The 24,007-nt window shown below is 38.6% G+C and overlaps 1 protein-coding gene and 1 long non-coding RNA gene across 2 annotated transcripts in view; both read left to right on the forward strand.

Annotated features, from left to right (window-relative positions):
- Positions 1 to 24,007, forward strand: part of LHFPL3 (LHFPL tetraspan subfamily member 3) — a 596,736-nt gene that overhangs the window by 161,750 nt on the left and 410,979 nt on the right. The gene's annotated exons all lie outside the window — the stretch shown is intronic.
- LOC115837958 lies at positions 508 to 23,997 on the forward strand. The gene is made up of 3 exons (XR_004033000.1): positions 508 to 595; positions 17,128 to 17,129; positions 23,986 to 23,997. It is a non-coding gene; the product is annotated as an uncharacterized LOC115837958 (long non-coding RNA).

The following is a 24,007-nucleotide window of genomic DNA, read 5'->3' on the forward strand; positions in this document are numbered from 1 at the left end:
GGTGTAAAGCACTATGGCTGCTATTCTAATTCACCATTTTATAAATTTTATGTTCAGTTGTAATTTCCTTCCTCAAAGAGAAAGGCTTTTAAATTGATGATCTATAGACTTTTAAAACTACATAGTTATTTTTACAGTTTGTCTCAAGAGATAAAGGCATCTCATGTAAAGGAGATGTAAAAGTAAATACATGGGTAAGATACTCCTGATACACTTTGAAATATTTATACTTCCTTCAAGTGATGTAGTAAGAATTCTTAAACTTGTATTTTATGCATGTAGTCATTTTTTAAAAAACAGATACAGGGTCTCACTCTCACTGTCACCCAGGCTGGAGTACAGTGGCGATCATCACTGCAGCCTCAAACTCCTGGGCTCAAGCAATCCTCCCACCTCAGCCTCCTGAGTAGCTGGGACTACAGATGTGCACCACCACGACCAGCTAATTTTTAAAAATTCTTAAATTTCGTGTAGAGACAGAGTCTCACTATGTTACTCAGGCTTGTCTGAAACTCCTGGTTCAAGCGATCCTCCCACCTTGGCCTCCCAAAGTGTTGGGATTACAGGTATCATCCACCACATGCCCAGCCAACATGTAGTCATATAAGATTCAAGTTATATAAGATTCAAGTTAATGAACAGAGTTGCTTTACATGGCAACTTTGTTAGTAGGTCCTTATACAGCATCCTTAAGATTTTCAAGCCAGTTATAATATGCCTGGGGATTTGAATTTTTAATTCCTCTCCGTTTCTTCCTCTTAAATGATTTGGAGCCTTTTACAATTCTTATGTCCTTTCTTCATTAAGAAAACCCCTTTAGCTGTGCTGTAACTGTGTCCTACCTCTTCAGCCATCATATTTTTTAATGTGTCCTATTCGTTTACCTCTTGCTCCAAAAGATTAAGGGAAGCAGGACTGAACAGTCAGGTGCTAGTGACATACTCAACCCATCAGGGATCTCAAAGCACAGTCCCTGCTGCGTTTGCCCCACCCTCACATAGAAACACCTTCCAACCCCTTTCCCTCCTTCCCTTCACTTCTCAGCATGGCCATTCCTGGGCCAAAGTGCTGAGGATGGAGCACGTTAGTGAGGAGGCCCGGGAGAAGGTCAAAAGCCTTCTCAAAAATCAATAGGGTATGTTTTCTGTTGAGCTCCTTGGCTTCTCATTTACTTTTAGACTTACCTTCTTAGAATCTCTCTTCTTCCTGAGGCAGATGAGGCAAAGCATCTAAAGTACCTCACACAGAGCAGGAGGGTGTCTTGGCCCATTTTGTGCCGCTATAACAGAATACCTGAGACTGGGTAATTTGTAAAGAACAGAGATTTATTTTTTATAGTTCTGGAGGCTGGGAAGTCGAAGATGGAAGGGCCTGCACCTGGTCAGGGCATTCATGCTGTGTCATCCCATGGTGGAAGGCAGAAGGGCAAGAGAGCACGAGAGAGAGACAGGAAGGGGGCTGAACTCATCCTTTTATCAGGAACACACTCCTGCAATGAATAACCCACTCCTGAAATGATGGCATTAATCCATTCATGAGAGCAGAGCCCTCGTGACCTAGTCACCTCCTAAAAATCTCAACTCTCAATACTGTTACATTGGGGATTAAGTTTCCAACACATGAACTTTGGGGGACACATTCAAAGCATAGCAGAGGGGCTCTTCATAGGTGACACTGGTTGGGGAGAACAGGGTAATGAGGTCCTGATGAAATGGTCTTTTAAAAAAATATTATTCATATAGTTTTTAATAGGTAATGCATTCATATAACTTGAACTTTATGAAGTATTTAAAAATATACAGTGAAAATCTTGTCTCCTGTATCTTATTCTCATCCTCTCAGTTCCTAGGCATGATAATGACTTTTGCACTAAAAGAGATATATTTTATCATGCAAAGGCAGTTTTTGCATGATAATCCCTATTTTATGGGGTGTTCTTTAAAAAAATCAGAGATTCTCATATGTTTTATTTTCTTGGAGCTACGGGTATGGTGAATTATATTAATACAATTCTAAATATTGGACTGTCCTTTGGTCTTTATTTTTTTAAAGTGCTATCAGAGTCTAGTTACTATTGTGATATTTTACTTAGGATTTTTACATTGGCATCCATAAGTTATATTGGTCTGTAATTCTGGAATACTTTGTGCACCTTTTATCATCTTTATCATCCTTTGGTACTAAAATTGTGCTTACTACATAAAAAGAATTTGGAATATTTCTTTTAAATTTTCCCTTGATGCTCTGGAACCATTTAATGATTAGATTTTCTATCACTTTTTTTTTATTATTATACTTTAAGTTCTAGGGTACATGTGCATAACATGCAGGTTTGTTACATAGGTATATATGTGCCATGTTGGTTTGCTGCACCCGTCAACTCGTCATTTATATTAGGTATTTCTCCTAATGCTCTCCCTCCCCCAGCCTCCCAGCCCTCTGACAGGCCCCGGTGTGTGATGTTCCCTGCCCTGTGTCCATGTGTTCTTGTTGTTCAATTCCTACCTGTGAGTGAGAACATGAGGTGTTTGGTTTTCTGTCTTTGTGTCTATCACTTTTTTAATAATCAAAAATGTTTTTGTTTGTTTATGTTAATGTACCAAGATGCATTGTTTCTTTAGTCAGGTAAATGTCCTCAGTAATCCTTTCAAGGAAGACAATTGAGTCCAACCTAATGAAATCTATATCCTTCAAGTACTGATGGAATCATTATGGCACATTGAGTTCATAATTCTGAGTCAGATCATGTAGTTTGAGCAGATGTGGCAAGAGTGACAAAAGATTTCCTACTGCTTTTAAGCTAACTTCGGTAATTTATGTATTCCTGTAAAACATTCATTTCATCAAAGTTTTTAAATATATTTACATAGACTTGAGCAAAATGTTCTCTTATGAGCTTTGGTATGTTTATGATTCTGTGGCTAGTTCCCCTTTGTCATTTCTTATTTTACTCATTTATACTTTCTCCTTTCTTCTTGATTAGGACAGTGCTTTAGTCTATTTTGGTTGCTATAACAGAAATACCATAAACTAGATGGCTTATAAATGATAGGAATTTATTTTTTATAGTTCTGATGGCTGGGAAACCCAGGATCAGACACTGGCAGATTCAGTGTGTGATGAGGGCCCACTTTCTGGTTTACTGGTGATGCTTTCTGGCTGTGTCCTCACGTGGTGAGAGGAGTGAGGAGTCTCTCTCAAACCTCTTCTCTAAGAGCACTAATCCCCTCCAAAGGCCCTATCTCCTAATACCATAACCTTGGGGTTAGGATTTCAGTACATGTGGAGAAGGGGTGCAGATGTAAATATTCAGCTCATTGCAGTTAGTAAGCAATTTATTATTTCTTAAAAAATGAACAAACTTTTGATATTATTAGTTCTACTATTTTAATATTGCCAAGCTATTTATGTCTGCTTTTATTTTTATTAATTTCTTCCTATGCTTTCTTTAAGTTTATTTAGTTGTTTTTCTCTAACTTCATCTGGGATGCTTTATTTATTTTTCAGTCTTTCTTATTCATTGCTATAAATATGTCTGAATTTTCCACTTTTCTTATTTATTGCTATAAATATTTGCTTGTGAATTTTCCACTTTGGCATTGCTTTAGCTCTATTATTTTCTCATTAATATTTAAAAATCATTTTGGATATGTTTCATTTCTCTTTTTTTTCATCCTGTTATTTCCCTTACTGTCTTTCGTTTTTCCTGCAGTATCTGTTTGGCCTTACATTTCTTCCCGTTTCATTTTCATGTCTGTAATGGTTTTAGTTTTTCTTCCACATTTTTGGAAAATGTGACTAAGTGAAATGATGTATAATGAAACCAGTTTTATCATAGGCCAATTGATATGGACAAGAGTTAAGTTCTGACAGCCTATTCCTGATTACGCAACCATCACCAAACTTCTAAAGACCAAAATACTTCTAATATTAAACATTGAAATAAAGGTGAGCTATACGTAGTTAAGAAAAATTAATAAAAACAAGTAAGATAATTGTTTACCAAATTATTCCAGCTCAGGGTCTCAAGTGGCCAGAGCCTATTCTAGTAGCTCAGGGCACAAGGCAGGAGCCACTGCTGAACAGGATATCATCCCATCGTGGGGTGCACTCACACACACCCCACACTCACTCAGACTGAGACAATTTAGACATGCCAGTTAACCTAATGTGCACATCTTTGGGATGTGGGAGGAAGCTGGAGCACCCAGAGAAAACCCATGCAGACACAAGGAGAATGTGCAAACTCCACATAGACAGTGGCCCCGGCCAGGAATCATTTTTCTTTCTTCATTAACATCATAATAAGATGGCATGGAACAAAATGAAACTATTCAGGGACCTGTTGAGTCCTTCTGAGTTTTATTCTGTAACATTGATCTTTTCTTGTCTTTTCTCCATCACTTTCTGAATCCTTGCATTTCTGTTTTATGGTCTTCCTTCACTCCATACATGATGTCTGTTCACAATTTTTATATGCTTCCTGGTAATATTTTTCTAGACAAATTGTTTGCAGGTGGTTCCTATATGTCGGGAGGGGCAAGGGTACTAATACATGTTAGTTGGAATTCACAAACTTGGGGCTGTCTTTTTGTTGCCAAGAGAGGCTCCTTCTTGCAAATACAGCTTGTCTCCATGAATGGTCATGAAGTCCATATCTAGTTTCTCTGTTTCTCTGAATTAAACCTGGTTATCACTTTCTCATTTCCACCCTTTCGATTGCAAACTCTACTGGCAATGGGACTCTTAACTTCAGAAAATGTATTTTTTGTCATTTTCTGAGACCTCCCACAGCTGAATTCTTGCCATAGAGATCTCTGCTTGGCACCTCTTCAGTCTCCTCCCTGCAGCTCCTAAGTGAACTTGATTGCTTTTGGCAACACTTACAAATATTTTGGAGTTTCTCTCCTAGTTTTGCCAAAAATTGAGGGTGCTTTTGGATGGCTTCCAAGAGAAGAGGTAGAAATACTGAGTAACAGAACCATGTACATATCAAAATTCCCTGTTGCTCTTTAGGGAGGATTGCTCTTTTCATTGGTTCACTTTTCCTTGGAGAGTGGTAAGATCTTTGAGATAAAAGGGCCAAGAAGGCAGTCATACCACTTTTTATCTGGTCCACTTGATTTTTGGATCCCAGGACATATATCTTCACTTTAAAAGTATGATTGTATAATCTCTCTCTCTCTCTCATCTTCAGATCCTAAGAATTTAAAGGCCCAGGAGCTGAATTATACCTAGCCTGTCATCTGTGGGATGTCATTTGGTCAAGGGATAAGAGTAAGTCCAGCTGACCATGAAGGAGGTCCGGGATGTTCAGACAGTGTAGAGCATCTAGATGGATAGCAACAGACTGCAAGTGTAGTTGAGGCGTGAATGCAGGGTCAAGGAATCACAGCCACAAGGATGGAGCATGTTGAGACTCCGGAGCACACAGCAAAGTTCAAAGCAGGCAAAGCCTGTTGGCACTAAGAAGGATTCAGATTTTGCCACTGAGAATGAGTAGAAAGTGGCCAGAGAAAGCAGGTTTTGAGTTCTTGGAAGTCTAGGATTTCAGGCAAAGAGAACTGGGGTTGCAGGACCAGGCTGGCTTCATGGGCATGTGACCCATGTAGTCACTCAGTGTCCCATGCCCAGAAGGGACCCCCACTTGTTTTACTGCTTTATTCTCACTGCCTTGAAATCTTGCTGCTCTACTCTCACTGTGCTTAAATCTTAAGTTTTGAGCAAGGGACTCTGCATTTTCGTTTTGCACTGGGCCCTGCAAATTATCCTGCAGATGATGTATATTACTCAGCACAGAGCCTAAAGAAGTCTTACTTATCCTTTCCATTTCAGCTCCTACCCTCTAATACCCTCTTTCCTTTGCGTCCCCATCATCTAGTGTGTCTCCATAAATATTTATTTAATAAATTAATATACTGGCTACCAGAAAGGGAACACAAGGTCCAAAGAACTGACCTGCAGCCCTTTCAGATCCCCTTTGCCAGGAGTGAGATCAAACCAGAGTCTGAAGGTGGGAATGAACCACAGGTTACTCTACTCTAGGTACTGAAAAGTGTGAGGACAGGGAACTGGCCCAGTGAAAACCATACATAGATGATATCCATAACATGACCATAACCTCCCAAATTTAGGAAGATTTGGCTTTCTGATTCACTGGAATAATTTGGAGATAAGGAAATTTTGTGGAGGATCAGTTCAGTTTTATCTGGCGTGTGGCTGGGTACAAACAGCTATGCAGATTTCATAGCCTCCTCACTGCTGACACCCTAAGTCTTTATAGTTCCTACCCCCTCTAACTGTGGCCTACTGCAGGTCTAACTGATACGTGCTTATCAGCATAGTCTTTTTATGCACACCAACCATCCAACTGGATAGCATAGGGCCTGGGGAGGGACTTGCACCAAGACCTCTGTGCCTGTCTCATCATTATGTCCTTGTTAGGCAGTTTTGCAGTTAATTGAAAACAATTTTAAATTGTTCTCATGGTTTTACCATCAGTTCCACTTTTAACTTCCTAATAGTCCAGAGTTTTTTTCTTTAGAAATGAGATATTCTTACCTAAACCTTTCTTCCTAATTAGTTTAATAAATAAGGTAAAAATGACCTCCAAACAAGTGACCAATATTTCCTTACCCTTTTGGGTACATCCGTTTCACTCCTCTACTAATAAGTGACTTTTGCATGGAAGCAGCCCAAATCATCTTCAGTAAAGTACTATCTCTTCCTAATGCAGCTAAATAAATAATGATCCCTCTTCAGAGACACCAAAGCGTACAGCAAGTGCATGAGTTCATTAATTCTTCTTGACCTGTAGCAAAATACCTGAAAATCAGCCCCTGAGTACCCAGATCCAAGAATTCTCTCTGGTAGCATTAGGCACCTTAAAACAAAACAAAAACAACCCTAGCTCTCCACTCTCCATTGGGTATACAGAGAACCACAAAAGGGCCCAAAGACCTAAAGCTACGGATATCAACTAAACCCCCATATGTTTAAGACATAATAATAATGATCAAAAAAATAAATGGGAAAAATTGATTTTAACTATTTTGTCAAAAATATTGCTCAAATTCTTTTTTCAGATAGGGCAATGTGTAATATGAAAACCGAGGCTTCTCTATCTATTAGCACTCTCTGGAATTCACTATTCCCTCCTCTCACAGGTTTCCTTTTGGGTGCCACCTCTTTTTTCGTAAAGCCTTTCTTATGAGCTGCAGTTAAAAGAGCCACAGCCATCATTGGTCTTCTTCATTCCTTTCCCTGAAACTAGGTGTGGCTGAGTCCTCCAGGACCCTAGGCTTCCAAGTTCCTGTACAGAACTTAGAATCTTGGAATCTTGATCTCAAGGGTGCAGGGTTTACTCGTAGAAGATCCTGGTCTGGAAGAGCAGGTCTCAGAGAACAGAAGCCATGGGCCTCAGTCCAACTATGCCTCTGGAAGACAACTTAGGGTTGAGATTAGACCAGAGGCTATAACACTGTGTTGCATTTCAATCTTGACTTCACAGACCTACCTTCTGCATCAGCAATCAGATGACCAGCAATTCTGGTCATTTCCCTACAGAATACACAACTGGGGGAAATTGAATGGGAAATGATAACTTTTGGGCAAGCTTTAGGGAATTTAAATGTGTGCATAGGTGTGTTCCCCCTCCCCTACCCCCCAATAGACCCTGGCAGATTCCAGCTGGAGATCCACCTTTATATTCCTTTCCAGGTATCTTTGTTAAGCATTACAAGTAATGTCCCTGTCACCCTTGGCAAATAGCAAGAATTTTTCCATGTAAAAAAACAAATTATAGTTGGAGGAGGGAGGGCTGGATGTAAAAACAACAGCACACACATTGCCTCAGGGTGAGCAGGAAAATATCAGGGCAGTACCAGATACCTGCCGGGGAGTCAGTCAGATCACAGTAGGTGAGAGCTGATTGACCAGCCACTCTAGGCTCTCCCTCCACCAACTTCCCATTGGAAGTGCTAAGCAATGTGCAGGTAGGAGGAGAGCAGCATAAAGCAAACACACAAAAAAGCACAGAATTATAATCCCTTTACATTTGAAAGTGCTTTCTGTTGTAGACAATGTCTATATCATCCAAATTAAATGTTAAAATATACCCAAATAATCAATAAAACATTTTCCCATCCAAATTAAAATGACCAACACAGAACACAAAATACAAATTTTCCAATTAGAATTATCTTTACATTGTCTAATTTGCAATACTAAGTTTCATTCCAATCACATTTTTAAAACAACTATTCCTCATTCAAACTCACACAAAAACTAGGGCTATATTCCAAGGAAATGTGTGTGCATATACAAGTGTTGTAAGGTTTGTGTGGGGATCATTAATTTGGGTTCGAATGTTCCTTTCCTTTAGTATGTGCTGATTCACCAAGAGTTAATGTATTTTAAAACTATTAAATATTTTTATGTTCTAGCATAAATTCTCAAACTACAGGGTTACTTGAGTAAGAATGCTATTATGAATTGAATTTGATTATAAAATACTTGTTATGCATGTGATGTTCTACTAAATGTCTTTTCCCCTCATTAACGATTAGTTAACAGGAAATAATATCAGAATTCCAATAATAACAACAGAACGGTGGCACTCTAAAGCACTGGACCATCAGGGCAAAGAGGAGACCAACTTGCCTTAATGTTACTTACTAAGTAGTTTCAGGGAACAATAGTTGAGTTTCAAGCTGGTTATCTCTCGAATGGATCTGTTCAAGACATGTCAGACCTGGGACCATGTTGCATTCACAAAGAACATGGTACCATGTCAGGTGTATTAAACAGTAGCCCACGCTTTGCCTGGCACATCCTAACTGTTTTGATGGCCGTGTTTTGCATTTGGAACCTTCCACATTTAGCACAGAGGAACTTCATAAATATTGTACACTAATAAGTACTCAAGACATATGTTTGAAATTTTTATGTAAATTCTATGAAAATTTATTCTGCTTTCACATTCATTTATAACTATTATGCTCAGTAATTTAAAGGATATTTGTCTTATAACAGTCCTCAAATTCCTTGCTTTCCAGTTTAAAATAGTTTTATTTTAACCCACCCTCTCTCCTTTCCTTTCTGTCTTAGAGGAGGAGGGAGATGCGCACCTCGTTTCTTTCTGTTGCATTTTTGATCCCACTTGTTCCTGCCTCTTTGGGGGCCTTCAACCATCCATTGCCACTCCCTACTTTCATGTCTTCTTTTCCTCTAGAATCTTCTCTTGAGTCTGTAATTGGGAACATGTCCGACTGATCTTAAAAATTCACTGTATCTTTCAAGCAATTCTCCTTTATTCCATATTTATTTAACCTTCAAATTTCTGAAAAGAATAATATTTATGCACTGTTTAACTTTATTTTCCACATGCTCTTTAACCCTATGTCATTTCACTACTGTTCCTGCAATGCCCTGGGATCTCAAAGGTTGCTAATTACCTCTTTAAAAAATTCCTCTTGGATCTTGGTATTTATCTTCCTCACTCAAGGGAATCTGGCCCCCGCCCCCGCCAACTTTCTTAAAATGTGCTTCTCCTTGGACACAGTGCTTTCCTAGTTCTTCTACTTCTTTGATTGTTCCTTCTCTATCTTCTCTTCCTACCCTACCCCACCTCCAAGTGTAGGAAGTATTTTGATCCTTAGCTCCTATCTTCTTCCCTTCAAGACTCCCTTCTCTGAAATGTCATCTAGTATCAGAATTTCATTGTCTTCTCTCTGTGATGGCCTCCTGATCTAAATTTCAGTGCTCATCCTCTCTCCTTTAGAGCGCATGTATCTCAAGAGCCTGCTGGAGTTTTTCAGCTAGCTGGCCTCCAGACACCTTCAAAACTGAGTCCACTGACTCATTCCCCACTTATGTCAGCCTCTCCTGCTATGTTGCTGGGCCTGCTGATGGCCTCACTTTCCTAGTCTTGGAGTCAGTAGGATCAGCACTGACTCCTCCATCTCCTTCTTCCCAATGTCAATTAATTTTCAGATATCATTGGTTTTCCTTCTGCAATAATTCTTGTCTTTTTTTTCGCTTTGTTCTCACAACCACTATCTGAATTAAGCCCTCATTACTTCTCTCCTGAGCTATTATAATCATCTCTTAACTAATCTCCTCTCCTGGTCTCTTACTTCTCTGCACCATGCTACACACCTCTGGTATCCAATAAGGATAGCAGGTGGCTAGTAAGCACTTGAAATATGACTAGTCCCACTTGAGATGTGCAGTAAGTGTAAAAAGCACACCAGATACAGAATAATTTACACTAAAAAATTTCAAATGCCTCATTAATAATTTTTATATTGATTACATGCTGACATGATAATATATTAAAATTAATTTCATCTTTTTTGTAATGACTAGAAAATTTAAACCTGCATATATGGCTTTAAATATATTTCCAGTAGCTGGGGCTGCTAGAGAGCATAGTAAGGCTTGTCTTATTTTTCTTCTCAATAGCTTTGACTGCTTCTCATTACCATAAAATTATATTAACAATGGAAGCAACAACTAACATATATTATTTTACAAAATAATATATGTAATATCTGCCTACTTCAGTATCAAATGCAAATCTATTAGTTCAACATTTCATGCCCTGAGCCATCTGGTGCCAACCTATGTTTTTTATTCATTCATTCATTTATTCCACAGATATGAATTCTCTGCCTCTATTCTCGTTTATTCTTCACATCCTTCAAAACCTTGTCTGCCACATTCATTACCTTGCATTCACACTGTTCTCTCTTTGTTAATAATGTTCCTTTTGCTGAGATCTCTCTTCTCATTTTCACATGTTTACATCCTTTCCTTCTTCATCATCTTTAATAAAATCTTCCACGCTTCACCCATGCCAAGAAAGTACTCCCTGCCCCCAAAACGTCAGCACTCTGTAGTGTGTGTGAATGGCTCCATAATCAGAAAAGGCATGCTTCCTTGCTCATTCATCCATTCAAGTCAAATCAAGCCTGCTGACCCCTCTCCCACCAGACCTGGTAGGAAGCCGCATCTCCCTTCCTTGCTCACACCCTCATGGACCCATACAAGAATTCCAAGGCTTAGGTGGTCTTGGTAAATAGGAAAAGACTTGGCGACAGATAGTCCTGGCAGCTCCTCACCCAGGCCACAGTGGTGTTGCAGCAGCACCATGGGAGGCCTTCATGCTTCACACAACCCCCACCTGGGGTACAAATCCTAGATCCCCGGGCACCCCAACAGGACTCTGTAGTTCTCATCTGGGACTCAGCTCTTCTGATCTGACCATCCATCCCTTGAACACAACACACCAGTTTTCACTTCCAAACCCCTCTCCAGATCAATCCCCTTCCTCTTTCAAAATCCACAGCAAGAAGCAGAAACCAAGATTACAGTTGGTTTCCCAATATGTCACCCTGTTTCCTCTCTACTTCTATCTCTCCTAATGGGTTTCCATAGTCCAAAATTTCTTCCTCAGAGAAGGTTCAACCCCTTCCCCTTCCAACCCCCACTAGCCAGATAGTCACTACCTTCTTTGGGCTTTCACAGAATCTTTTTTCTTTTTAGAGACAGAGTCTCACTCTGTTGCCAGTGTTGGAGTGCAGTGGCTCAGCCATGGCTCACTGCAGCCTTGAACACCTGTGCTCAAGTGATCCTCTCACCTTAGCCTCCCAAGTAGCTAGGACTACAGGTGTCCACAGCCATGCCTGGCTATTTAAAAAAAATTTTTTTCTTTTTTGAGACGGAGTCTTGCTCTGTCACCCAGGCTGGAGTGCAGTGGCACGATCTCAGCTCACTGCAAGCTCCACCTCCCCAGTTCACGCCATTCTCCTGCCTCAGCCTCCCGAGTAGCTGGGACTACAGGTGCCCACCACCATGCTTGGCTAATTTTTTGTATTTTTAGTAGAGAAGGGGTTTCACCATGTTAGCCAGGATGGTCTTGATCTCCTGACCTCGTGATCCACCCGCCTCAGCCTCCCAAACTGCTGGGATTACAGGCGTGAGCCACCGTGCCCGACCTAAAAATTTTTTTGTAGGGACTGGTGGCGGAGGTCTCATTATGTTGCCCAGGCTGGTCTTGAACTCCCAGCCTCAAGTGATTCTCCCACCTCAGCCTCCTAAAGTGCTGGGATTACAGGCGTGAGCCACCACACCTTGCCAGCATCTTTATTAAAGCATTTCACTTTATTTTGTTCTCAATACATGCTAGATACTCTGTGTATATTATCTCATTTAATCCTCATTTATTACTTTACTTAGGATAAGCTAATTGTCTGAGATCACGCAGCTAGTAAATAGAGGAACCAAGATTTTTTTTTTATTGTTATTATACTTTAAGTTTTAGGATACGTGTGCACAACGTGCAGGTTTGTTACATATGTATACATGTGTCATGTTGGTATGCCGCACCCATTAACTCATCATTTAGCATTAGGTGTATCTCCTAATGCTACTCCTCCTCCCTCCCCCAACCCCACAACAGTCCCCAGTGTGTGATGTTCCCCTTCCCGTGTCCATGTGTTCCCGTTGTTCATTTCCCACCTATGAGTGAGAACATGCGGTGTTTGGTTTTTTGTCCTTGCGATAGTTTGCTGAGAATGATGGTTTCCAGCTTCATCCATGTCCCTACAAAGGACATGAACTCATCATTTTTTATGGCTGCATAGTATTCCATGGTGTATATGTGCCACATTTTCTTAATCCAGTCTATCGTTGTTGGACATTTGGGTTGGTTCCAAGTCTTTGCTATTGTGGATAGTGCCGCAATAAACATACGTGTGCATGTGTCTTTATAGCAGTATGATTTATAGTCCTTTGGGTATATACCCAGTAATGGGATGGCTGGGTCAAATGGTATTTCTAGTTCTAGATCCCTGAGGAATCTCCACACCGACTTCCACAATGGTTGAACTAGTTTACAGTCCCACCAACAGTGTAAAAGTGTTCCTATTTCTCCACATCCTCTCCAGCACCTGTTGTTGCCTGATTTTTTGATGATCCCCATTCTTACTGGGAACCCAGATTTTTAAACAAAGCCGTGCTGGTTCCAAAGTCTGCATTTAGCCATTAACTTGTATTTCCTTAGCTGAAATATAATGAAATGAAGCCCCTGAATATGTATCTCATCATCACTACTAGATGTTAGGTACTGATGCCCTTCCTGTGCTTAGCTTAGAGATGTGAATGGAAAGTATTTGTGGGATCCCTCCCTCCCAGAAGGGAAAACTTGGAGAAATTTTAGTCTAAGTTCTTAAACTCTCCAGTACCCCAAAGTATTTTTAGATGTCATTTCTGCCTCTTTATGTTATAAAATTAAAGGCCTAAGTAAAGAACAAGGTCCCCATTGCTCATTCCATCATTCCTGCCCTAAATAGCCCTCATCTTCCTACCACCAGGAGAAATCATTCCTTGGCCTATATGCTGGGTAACCTCACTGGGGATGCTGTGATGGAAAAGTAGCTTATCTGATTGCCATTATTATCATACTATCGTTCTCCAGTTTGACTGACAAAACAAAAAAAAGCATCCTTCCCAGGGCATGTCTTATGCATTGACAAGTTTCACTTATGTGTCAGAACAAAGCATTGCAAATTTACGCAATAAAGAAGATTCATATGTACTCCTGAACTGAAAATAAAAGTTGAGAAAAGGAAAAAAAAAAAAAAAGAAGAAGATTCTTAGGTTTCAACTCCAAAAGCAAAGTTTTCTTCTGAACATTTTAATTTAAACACACACACATACACACACACAGGCACACATAAAACGTGAGGGGATATATACAGTAAAGGTAGAACAACAATAAAGCCAACTGGAATCCACATAAGAAGGCTTTGTCTTCATCTGAGAGCTGACAGATCTGCCACTTTCAGTAAACAGCCTCTGATATGCATTTTGGGGGTGAAATCTCATTTCTCTTCTCCTGCTGTTACTATGGTTACCATCCTACAGAATCCCTGCACACACCAATTAAAAAAAAAAAAAAGGAGGAAAGGAGAGCACAAACATAAATTTAAATATTAACACACCCCCTCCAAGCTGGAGGAGTCATTGCCGGGAACTTTCCTGGAATCTCGTTAGGAATCTTTTGGCCCTAATATCCTAGTGTTGCCCATTAATCCCATTTCCAGTGCTACTGTGGAAGGCACCAGATACCTGGAGTGGGTGGAGAGGCTGAGCCAGGCTTGGCTCCTTGTAATCACAGAGCCCTGACACCTGAGTCACAGAGTCCTAACCTTTTGTAGACTGATGCAAGTGACTTGCAAGAAGCCAGGAGCCAAAGGCCTGGGTTTTAGGGAGGTAGGAACCCTAGGTGTGGGGTAGACCAAAGGCCTGGGTTTTAGGGAGGTGGGAACCCTAGGTGTGGGGTGGAACAAGCATAGCTGCCCAAGGCCCAAATAATTTTTGCCAGATTTCTTTCTTAAGGCAGATATATCAGGGATCCTCAGTTTCTTAAATTCTTACATAAGTACAAAACAATAATGCCTGTACCACAGGGCTATTGTGAGAATTAAATATGATAGTCACAGTGAATATATCTTGGGAACTCATGGTACTACAAAATGCAGTTTCCAATCTTTGTGGCTATGTGACAACAAAGTCAACTACCACTACCATGACTGGAAGAAATTTCCCGTGAGTTCTATCAAACTGTCTGCACTGAGGCTTCCCTTGTCACTCATTTCTGCCTTTCATTCTAGATAGCTTGTCTTTGTGCTCAAAGAACATTAGGCCAAGAACTTTTAATCGCCAGTGAATTTCAGTCCTTATTTGTTGCATTCACATATACTTCACCCGCTGCACATGGAAGCAATGTTTTCTTTTGTTGTTGTTGTTGTTGGTTTTTTTTTTTTTTTTTGAGACAGGGTCTCACTCTGTTGCCCAGGTTGGAGTGCAGTGGTGAGATCTCAGCTTACTGCAACCTCTGCCTCCCAGGTTCAAGAGATTCTCGTGCCTCGACCACCCAAGTAGCTGGGACTACAGGCGCCTGCCACCACGCCCTGCTAACTTTTGTATTTTTAGTAGAGACAGGGTTTCACCATGTTGACCAGGCTGGTCTCGAACTCCTGACCTCAAGTGATCTGCCCACCTCTGCCTTCCAAAGTGTTGGGATTACAGTTGTGAGCCACAGCGCCTAGCCAGAAACAGTTTTTAATAAAACTTTGTTTTCCCTTGGCAATAAGAATGCTTAGAAATGCCAGTTCTCAGGACACAGATAGGTCCACAATCAATTCTAAGCTAAAAACAGAACATTTAAGTAAATTTTAAAATGGAAAGATGTATTCAACCTATTCTTCCTTTGATGACCAGTTCCAAAAATGTTCAAAGATTTTTTTTCCATGGGGACAGTGGGTCTAATGTTTGGGCATGGGTATTTCCAGGTACAGTAACTCATTTAAACTCATTCATAAAAATGAAGCATGATTGGAAGTCATTTTAACTCCAAAAGTAATGGCACAGTATATGAGTTTTTGTTGCCTTAATTTTATTTCTGAGGGAAATGGTGTCATCTTAACTACCTTATGAGGAAAAGAGGAATATAAGGATAAGAGTCAGGAGACAGAGTCTAGTTTTCACTTTGCCATCAACCTGATGGGTATTGTTAGAAACACCACTTAACCTTCATCTACCTATTTGCTCATTTGCAAAATGAATAGCACTTTCCCTATTCATCCTGCTGTAAACAAAATGATTGATGTCAATGTGCTCTGAACATAAAGAATGTTTAATGCTATGCCAAGCTTGCATTGTTTACATTTTTGTTAGCATTTGCTCTTAAAGGAAGAACCTGTTAAGGTTGCAATGAAGCGTGACCGAGCTCTTATATTCAAGATACTATCTTGGTATAACCCTTGTGCAGGCCATGTTAGAAAGGTCTGTCTACTGCCAGCCTGTTTCCATGACTCAAAGACCTTTGGAGAAAGTACTTTAAGAGAATGAAAGGCTTCTTTGTGTTAGCTTTTGGTGCTCCAATATTGTATCATTAATTACAGACTGTTTTTCCTCCCCAAAGAGACCTAGTGACTAGTAATAAGATGAATTAGCTCAATCTGTTACGTTAATTTCTTTTTATTGGGAGGCTTAAATCATTAAACTAATGATCTCATCCATATTTTGAAGCAAGTTAATAAAATGCATGCAGTTATAATCACATTTAACCCAAAAACTATATAGAACTTGGTAATTTGCTTGCTTTAAAAGATTCCATTTATTTCAGTTGTGCTTTCTTACCAGTAGAAGAAAAAAAGGAAAATACTGCTGGAAATAAAATAATAAAACAAGCCAGCAGATTACAAAGATGTTTTACAATTTTTGTTTTTCCAAATGCAGTAAATGTATTATTCTTTAACGTAAGACCTCAGAAAGATGAGCACTGTATATGTGGATGGGTAGATGTCTACACTGACTATGCATTGCCTACTGATGTGATGGCTGTTTCCAGGACTGATTCAGTCCGAGAAGAGATGGGAAAGTCAGTAGATATTGAAGCCTCAGAGGTTCCACAGGTAACCCTAAGCCTTTTGTTTTAATAGTGACGTCATTCTTCTGAGGTTTGTCCTCAAAAACAGTTGAGGGAGCTAGACAGCTTCTGGGAATTTATTTCAACAAACTGACAATTTTATCAATAGCTCTGTGATTCCTTCTAATCAACTGGAGATCAATACTTGATACCTTAAAAAATAAAGTTGAAAGAGTTTTTTGTAGCTTAGTTTATAATTTCACCAAGTATTGCTTACTAAAATTTGCTTTATAAAGCTGAAAATGTCAACATTACACCCTTATGAAGGAAACAGGATAATTACTGAATTAAATGATAAATAGACATATCTACTAAACCACAATTTCAGTGCTGAGAACTTCGTATGTTTACAAAGGCTGAGGTCCCTGTGGTTTTTGCGCTAATATCTCTTCAGTCCTCTCATCTCCTCTCTCCCAGTTACTCTTGGCTACTTCAAACTTCCATTCCCTGTCACCTGGACCATTATAATATTGCTTTTTGATCCCCTGCTTCACATCTTTCCCACTTTCACCACCTTCCCCTTGCCACAGAGGGCAGACTGAATTTTCTAAACACAAATCAGATTATTCGCCAGCCTAAAATTCTTGAGCAAATCCCTGCCCATACAGTAAACCCTCGTTTGTGTTCAGACGTGATTGCATACAGTTCTGTAAATGCCCTGTCCTCCTTTACGTCTCCCAGCCTCCTCTCCCAAGAACAGCCCCACTGGCCTTCCAAATGCCTTGTCATCCTTCAAGTGGCAGGTGTCCCTGAGATGCCCTCTCAAACCTGCCACACCTCTCCTATAATCCCAGACAGCTTTACCCTCTAGCTTAACCTGTATAGAGTTATCTCAGTATGTACACTTGTCATTTTATATTGCAACTTGGTATTTACCTCTTGCCTCTGCATCTTTATCTTTAATATATCTCCAGGGTTTATCACAATACCTGGCAAAAAAAATGCTCAATAAATGTTTATTGATTGAAGGAAGGAAAGAATAAAGGAAGGAACAAACTGTATGGTTTCGTGTATCCTTTTGAATTCCAAATATTATTCCTTGGTTAATCATAGGTATATTTTCACAGACTCTTTACAATGTAATAAACCAATATCATATACCATTTTAATGCTGCTTTCCTTTCAACAGCATTCGTTCTACTAATTTAAAAGCTATTAAGTAAGATAAAGCCTCAAAACCAGTCAACTGAACAGCTGCAGTCACTTGGGAGCAGTTAGTGCTCTATACAGTTGCTAATATGATTTAAACTGAAGGCAAATCTTTTTAGTTTTTAAGTTAACAGTAAATAAGATGCTAATAAAATTTGGAGTTCTATCTAAAGGCACTTTTTTTGCATGAGTTTTTATTGCTGTAAATTGTTGAACTAAAGATACACCTCTATCCCCTAAACATAATGGTGAGTCATACTGATAGTCACTCATGCCTCTTCTGGAGGTTTGAGGCTGTATTTCCCAGGCCTTGCTTTTCTCTGACGTCTACCATGAACTACCCTGAATTGAAAGGTTGTGGATTGGTTGACCTGATACAGCCTGGGGCTCAGATATGTCAAGAGACATATCTGAAAGAAAGTTTGAAAGAAAGTTCTAGAAATGATAGATTCCAATTTGAAATAGGGAGAAAAGGAAAACCTGACAGGAAACCAAATATATTCTGCAGCTATGTTTAGACTCTGTGATTGAATTAGCAGTAGCATAGTTGATTTGGTGATTGTTGTCTGTTTTCTTTTTCTGGCTGTAATAACTAGATTTCTGAAAAATCAGTTAGATCAATTGTACTGTTCTAGGAATCAAATTAACTGAAAGGAATTTCAAAATAATCAGATTGTGGTCTGCTTATTGTAAATGCATTTGGACAATGGGGTGGAAATTAGATTCCTAAAGATACCTACAAGAAAAAAATGATTTTGTGAAAATAGACATGAATCATCTAACCTTTACATACCAATATTGAGATTGTATGGGTATCAAAAATTAATTCAGATTTTTTACACATCCACAAGAACTGCAGATGTAGTCTCCTAACTGTATAGCACATTGCTTTCTATGTTACATGATGGAGCAAAATGCAACTCGCTTGCTAACACCTGAAAGAGTTAAAATTTGTTGTCTTTGTCCCATGGATTGGAATTTGGAAATAAATTCCTCTTTTACTGGAAGAATAGGGGAGAAGTCACTGTTTAGTGCTTCAGTTTAAGAACTGTGCTTCAGTTTAAGACGCATAAAGCTATTATGCTTACTACCAAATTAAGGGTTAAGAAAAAGGTTTTACATTCTTATTTGAAGTAAAAATGATGTGCAGCAAAAGAGTATAGAAATGGCATCTACATGTTGGCTAAGCCATCTGGACTCTGACTACATGAATTCTTACTGCCCTGAGTCCCATTCTCAAGCTGCATTAAGATTACAGAAGATTGTGCTTGTTGTTCAGGGTGAACCTAGGATGCTGTGTTCTACCTGCCCCCAATCACACACCTCCTCCCAGTGTATTTGTGCAAGATCCTTGCCAGGAAGATAAAATGGACTAAGAAATGTGACTTGCCTAAAGTGCTTTCCCAGCCCTCACAACTCAGAGGATTTCCAAGAACATTTATTTTTTCCAATGTCAGTATTGTTAGGGCATAAATACTATTCTTATTGTTTACACAACTCTATTCCATACTAACTTACAGGATGGTTCTGATAAGTCTAGTTTTCAGGGTATTAGCTTATAAAATGATAAGACTCAGTAATATCTGGGTTCTCAGAAAAGGGCGTTCTTTTACACTTTCAGTGATAGTATAAATCATTTGAAATTTTCTGGAAGTTAATTAAGAAATAATAACGCCTTAAAATTTTCCAAACTCTCGACCCAGCAATTTATTTCTAGAAACTTACATTACAAATGTAACAACATAACGCTTGCAAATATTAATTATACAACTGCTCACCACATGTTTTGTTAAAAAAAAAAAAACTAGTAACAACCTAAATACCTCCTAATAGGGCATTGGTTAGATAATATTAAGCTTTATAAGATATTAGAATACTAAGAAGGTATAAAAAGATGTTCACATATAATTTTAAGCATAAGGCAGGTTAAAAAGCAGAATGAACAATGCTATCCCACTTTGGTAAAAAGAAGCACACACACGCACACATATATGAATGTGTGCGTGTGTGTGTCTGTAAAAAATGACAGGAAAAAATTAGCTGTCTCTGGCTTGTGGAATTGTAAGTACTTTTTATATTTTTCTTTCTGCTCACCTGTATTTTTCTAGATTTTCTACAATGAATGTTTGTTTATATTATGAGAAACAAAACACTTTTATTTGCTCAAGGCAATTGTTTCCCAAATATTCTTGAGTATTCTATTTCATAGTTGGATCATTTCCATGTTTAAGAGTTTTTTATTTTAATTTTAATATTTTCTTTTTCTTTTGAGACAGGGTCTCACCCCATCACCCAGGCTGGAGTGCAGTGGCATGATCTTGGCTCACTGCAGCCTCCACCTCCAGGGTTCAAGTGATCCTCCCACCTCAGCCTCCTGAGTAGCTGGAACCACAGGCACGCACCACCACATCCAGCTAATTTTTGTATTTTTGGTAGTTATGGAGTTTTTCCAGATTGCCTAGGCTGGTCTCAAACTCCAGGGCTCAAGCAATCTGCTCACCTCACCCTCCCAAAGTGTTGGGATTATAGGCATGAGCCACTACGTGCAGCTGAAGTTTTTTTCTTAAGTCCACCCAACATTTATTTAGCATTTATATATAGCCCATCCCTTTTCATTTGGCTCTTGCTTTGTAGATCTTGTTTTGTTTTTATTTGGTTGATATGGAAAATAACTGCTCAGCACACTTATGCAATCCATTCTATACTAGAGAAGATAGTAGTCAAGTCACCTGTTTTTCATTTTTCTCTCCAGGCCAGACTCCATTCCTTTCATCTGTCTTCATGAATCTATTTTCTATTCCTTTCATCTTTATTTGTTAATCACCTCTGAACGCTCTCTACTTCTTCATGTGGAATTTAAAGTTCAGTGACCAAACTGAAGACAATCACAGAAAAATATGACTTAGGCAAACTGCAATGGAAGGAGTTTTCCTTAACCCTTAGCTATTGAAGAGCATGATATATTTTTTATCTTTTAAGTCATTGTCAATCATGTATTTACCTTATGTTTATAAACAGGATTTCCCAGGATTTTCTATTTTTTGGATACATTTTCATCTTACATTTTACTCCAATTTTTAATGTCTGCTGTTAGATTTTCATCCTAAATCTTTGATCACTTATGTGTTTCCCTTATGACATTAAATTACATCCCTTGGATAGGAAAATTTCTCAAAAATATCAATGTTATTTTGAATTCAATCAGTGATGTTAAAAGCAATAGTAATCCTCCTGATTGAGAATTCTCTGCAGGTCTGATGAATGCATTCCTGATTCTGGGTTATGAATATTTAATACAAATATACAGACCTCAGGGTTGATTCCAATACACACTACATTATCTTCTCCTTCGGGTTATGTGTTTAATTCAACTGTCTACCCACATTACAATAGGACAATAAACACCTTATTTCTACCTTATTGATGAGACAAGGTTTGTAATACCATTAAAACCAGAATTCAAGATAACTTACTCAGGTTACTATCTCTTTGTTTTCACTATGTTGCAATATTATAAAAACAAATATAATTGGTTCAGCTTGCTTTGTTCTTCATAGACTTATCGTGGAAGCTTTTAGTTGGCTAATCATCAACAGTAGAACAGCTGGCCTAATGAAATTTTTTTAGCCTTCAAGGATGGCAAACTCACACTGCTTGTGTATACATATATGTGTACACATATATACTATTCTATATACATGCATATACTGTGTATACACATATACTGCTATGTGTACACATACATGTATATACACACTATGTATATGTAGAAGTTAGCACATCAAAGCAGAACTCTTCATCATTTACGGTTGTGTCAGAGTGGCACTGGCTTCCAAAATCAGTATTCCACTAGATAAGCATTAAAGGAAATGTATATTACTTTTCTGTCCTATGGGACATACGTCATATAACCAGTGGAATTTTTGTCTTCTAACTCCATGATTATATTCAATCATGAACAGGGGTAAACATTTTACCTGGGCTGCATTTATTTTTAAAGCCATCACATCCAAATGAGATATGGAAATGAAAAGCTTTCACATTGCTGATGCTGAAGAGCAAATTAGAAGCAAATGATAATTATAAAGTTCAACCTTGTGTTCTCCTGTATATGCCAAAAGGTAATGAGAATGAAGAGGATAAAAAGTTGAATCTGGTAAAAATGAAGAATGGTGAGCTGTTACTGAGTTCCAGATGAAAGAGGCATGATAATGCACTGGGTTTCATGGAGAAAATTGTCTGAGCATGGATGACTGAGTTGTTTTGTTTGATAGGAAAAAAAAATTTAAACTCTTTGGGAATATTGCAATCAGTTAATTATCATATGTAAAAAATATATTTATATATCTAAAAAAGATAAGCACAAAGTGATGAATGAATGATTATAGTAGAAGAATCCAATTGAGTATTCAAATATGAATAAATGCAATTAATGGAATTAGTCACTGTTACAATTACCAAAGCATGTTATTGTAATATAAAAGCTAATCTCTTTCAAGTAGATTAATGAAAAGTATTTAAAAAGTTACTCTTCTCCATTTTCCAAGGTCATAGGTATAGACCAGAAGTTATACATAGAAAGGACATCTTGTATATATCCTTCGCTCCACAGACAGTAAGCCTAAAACGGACTTAATTACACATAATACATAGGCATTTCTTTGAAAATGAATGTAATGAACTCACTGGAGTAGCATGAAAACTGATTTTTTTTTTTCTTGAGACGGAGTCTCACTCTGTCACCAGGCTGGAGTGCAGTGACACGATTTTGACTCACTGCAACCTCTGCCTCCTGAGTTCAAGTGATTCTCCTGCCTCAGCCTCCCGAGTAGCTGGGACTATAGGCGCGTACCAACACACCCCGCTAATTTTTGTATTTTTAGTGAAGACGCGGTGAAAACTGATTTTATAAGGAAATCCCCGCCCCCACCCCACCCCACCCAACCCCACCACCGCAATACCTCAGAATATACTAAGCACATTCCATCCCATTTGTTATTCCATCGCTGAACTCCTACTCATTCTTCAGGACTCAGCTTAGATACACCTTCTCTGGGAAGCCTTGCCTGAGCCCTCAAGGCTCCCAAGTGTTCCCATGACATTGCTGTGCATATCATGTTCTCTGCCACTTATCCCAGGATATATTCACTTATTTGTCTCTGCCACTAGATTGTGGTCAAGTCCTGAGGCTGTGTTATACTCTCACCTTTGTATACCCAGCACCTACTGTGGTGCCTGACACTAATTAGTGCTCATTAGATACATATAATCTCACTCGAGCCTCAGTGCAACACTAACAGGTATAGATCAGGATTAAACTCCCTATTTAGTAATGAAGAAAATGAGGCTCTCGGATCTTCTGTGATTTGTACAAGGTCATACAGACAGTGAAATAGCTGTGATTCAAACATTTGGTCATAGAACCCAAGGAAGGTAAAATTTTAACAGGAGTATCCAAGCAATTCCAAATGCAGCAGACATTTGGATTTAATTTAAAGAAAAGGGTATGGGAGTGACTAGTGATCTTTGAAAGCAGTCTCAGCAAAAGACTGAGGAATAGAAGTACAAATCCAGGAGACTTAGAAAAAACAAATTGTGATTAAAGGGAAGTAATATAAATAGCTGACTAATTCACAAAGTATTCTATTGGAGACCACAGAAATGTGGACAGTCTCTAAGATAGCATATTAAGAAAGTTATTTTTTAGAAAAGAGAACTGGTGTCTCCATTTATACATTGCATTAAATGGAAATAAAAGATACCAAATTTTGTGTGAAGCAGCCAACAGTGCTGAAAGGGGAGTTTATAGCACCAAATACATTAGGAAAATTTATGCATACATTAGAAAAAAGGAGACATCTCAAATCAATAATCTAAGCTTCCATTTCCAGAATCTAGAAAAAGCAGAGCAAAATAAACCCAAAGCAAGCAGAAGGAAAGAAATAATAAAGGTAAGAGCATAACTCAATGAAATTTAAAACAGAAGAAAAAAAGAGAAAACCAAAGAGCTGTATTTTTTTTAAAGATCAATAAAATTGACAAACCTCTAGAAAGATGACAAAAATAGAGAAGAGAAACAAATCAATTCAACAATGAAATAGGTATGTCACCACAAGCCCTGCAGACATTGAAAGATTAAGAGTATACAATGAACAACTCTATATGATAAATTCGACAAATTAGACAAAATGAACCAATTTCTGAACAAACACAAATGACCACAACTCAAGCAATATGAATTAGATAATTTTAATGTCCTATAACTATATAGGAACCTAAATTCATAATTTAAAAACTCCCCTGTATAAGAAATTGTCAGGCCTAAATGGTTTCACTAGAGAATTCTACCAGAAAGTAGAA

The sequence above is a fragment of the Nomascus leucogenys genome, chromosome 13, assembly GCF_006542625.1.
Source record: "Nomascus leucogenys isolate Asia chromosome 13, Asia_NLE_v1, whole genome shotgun sequence".
In the NCBI taxonomy this organism is placed as follows: Eukaryota; Metazoa; Chordata; class Mammalia; order Primates; family Hylobatidae; genus Nomascus; species Nomascus leucogenys.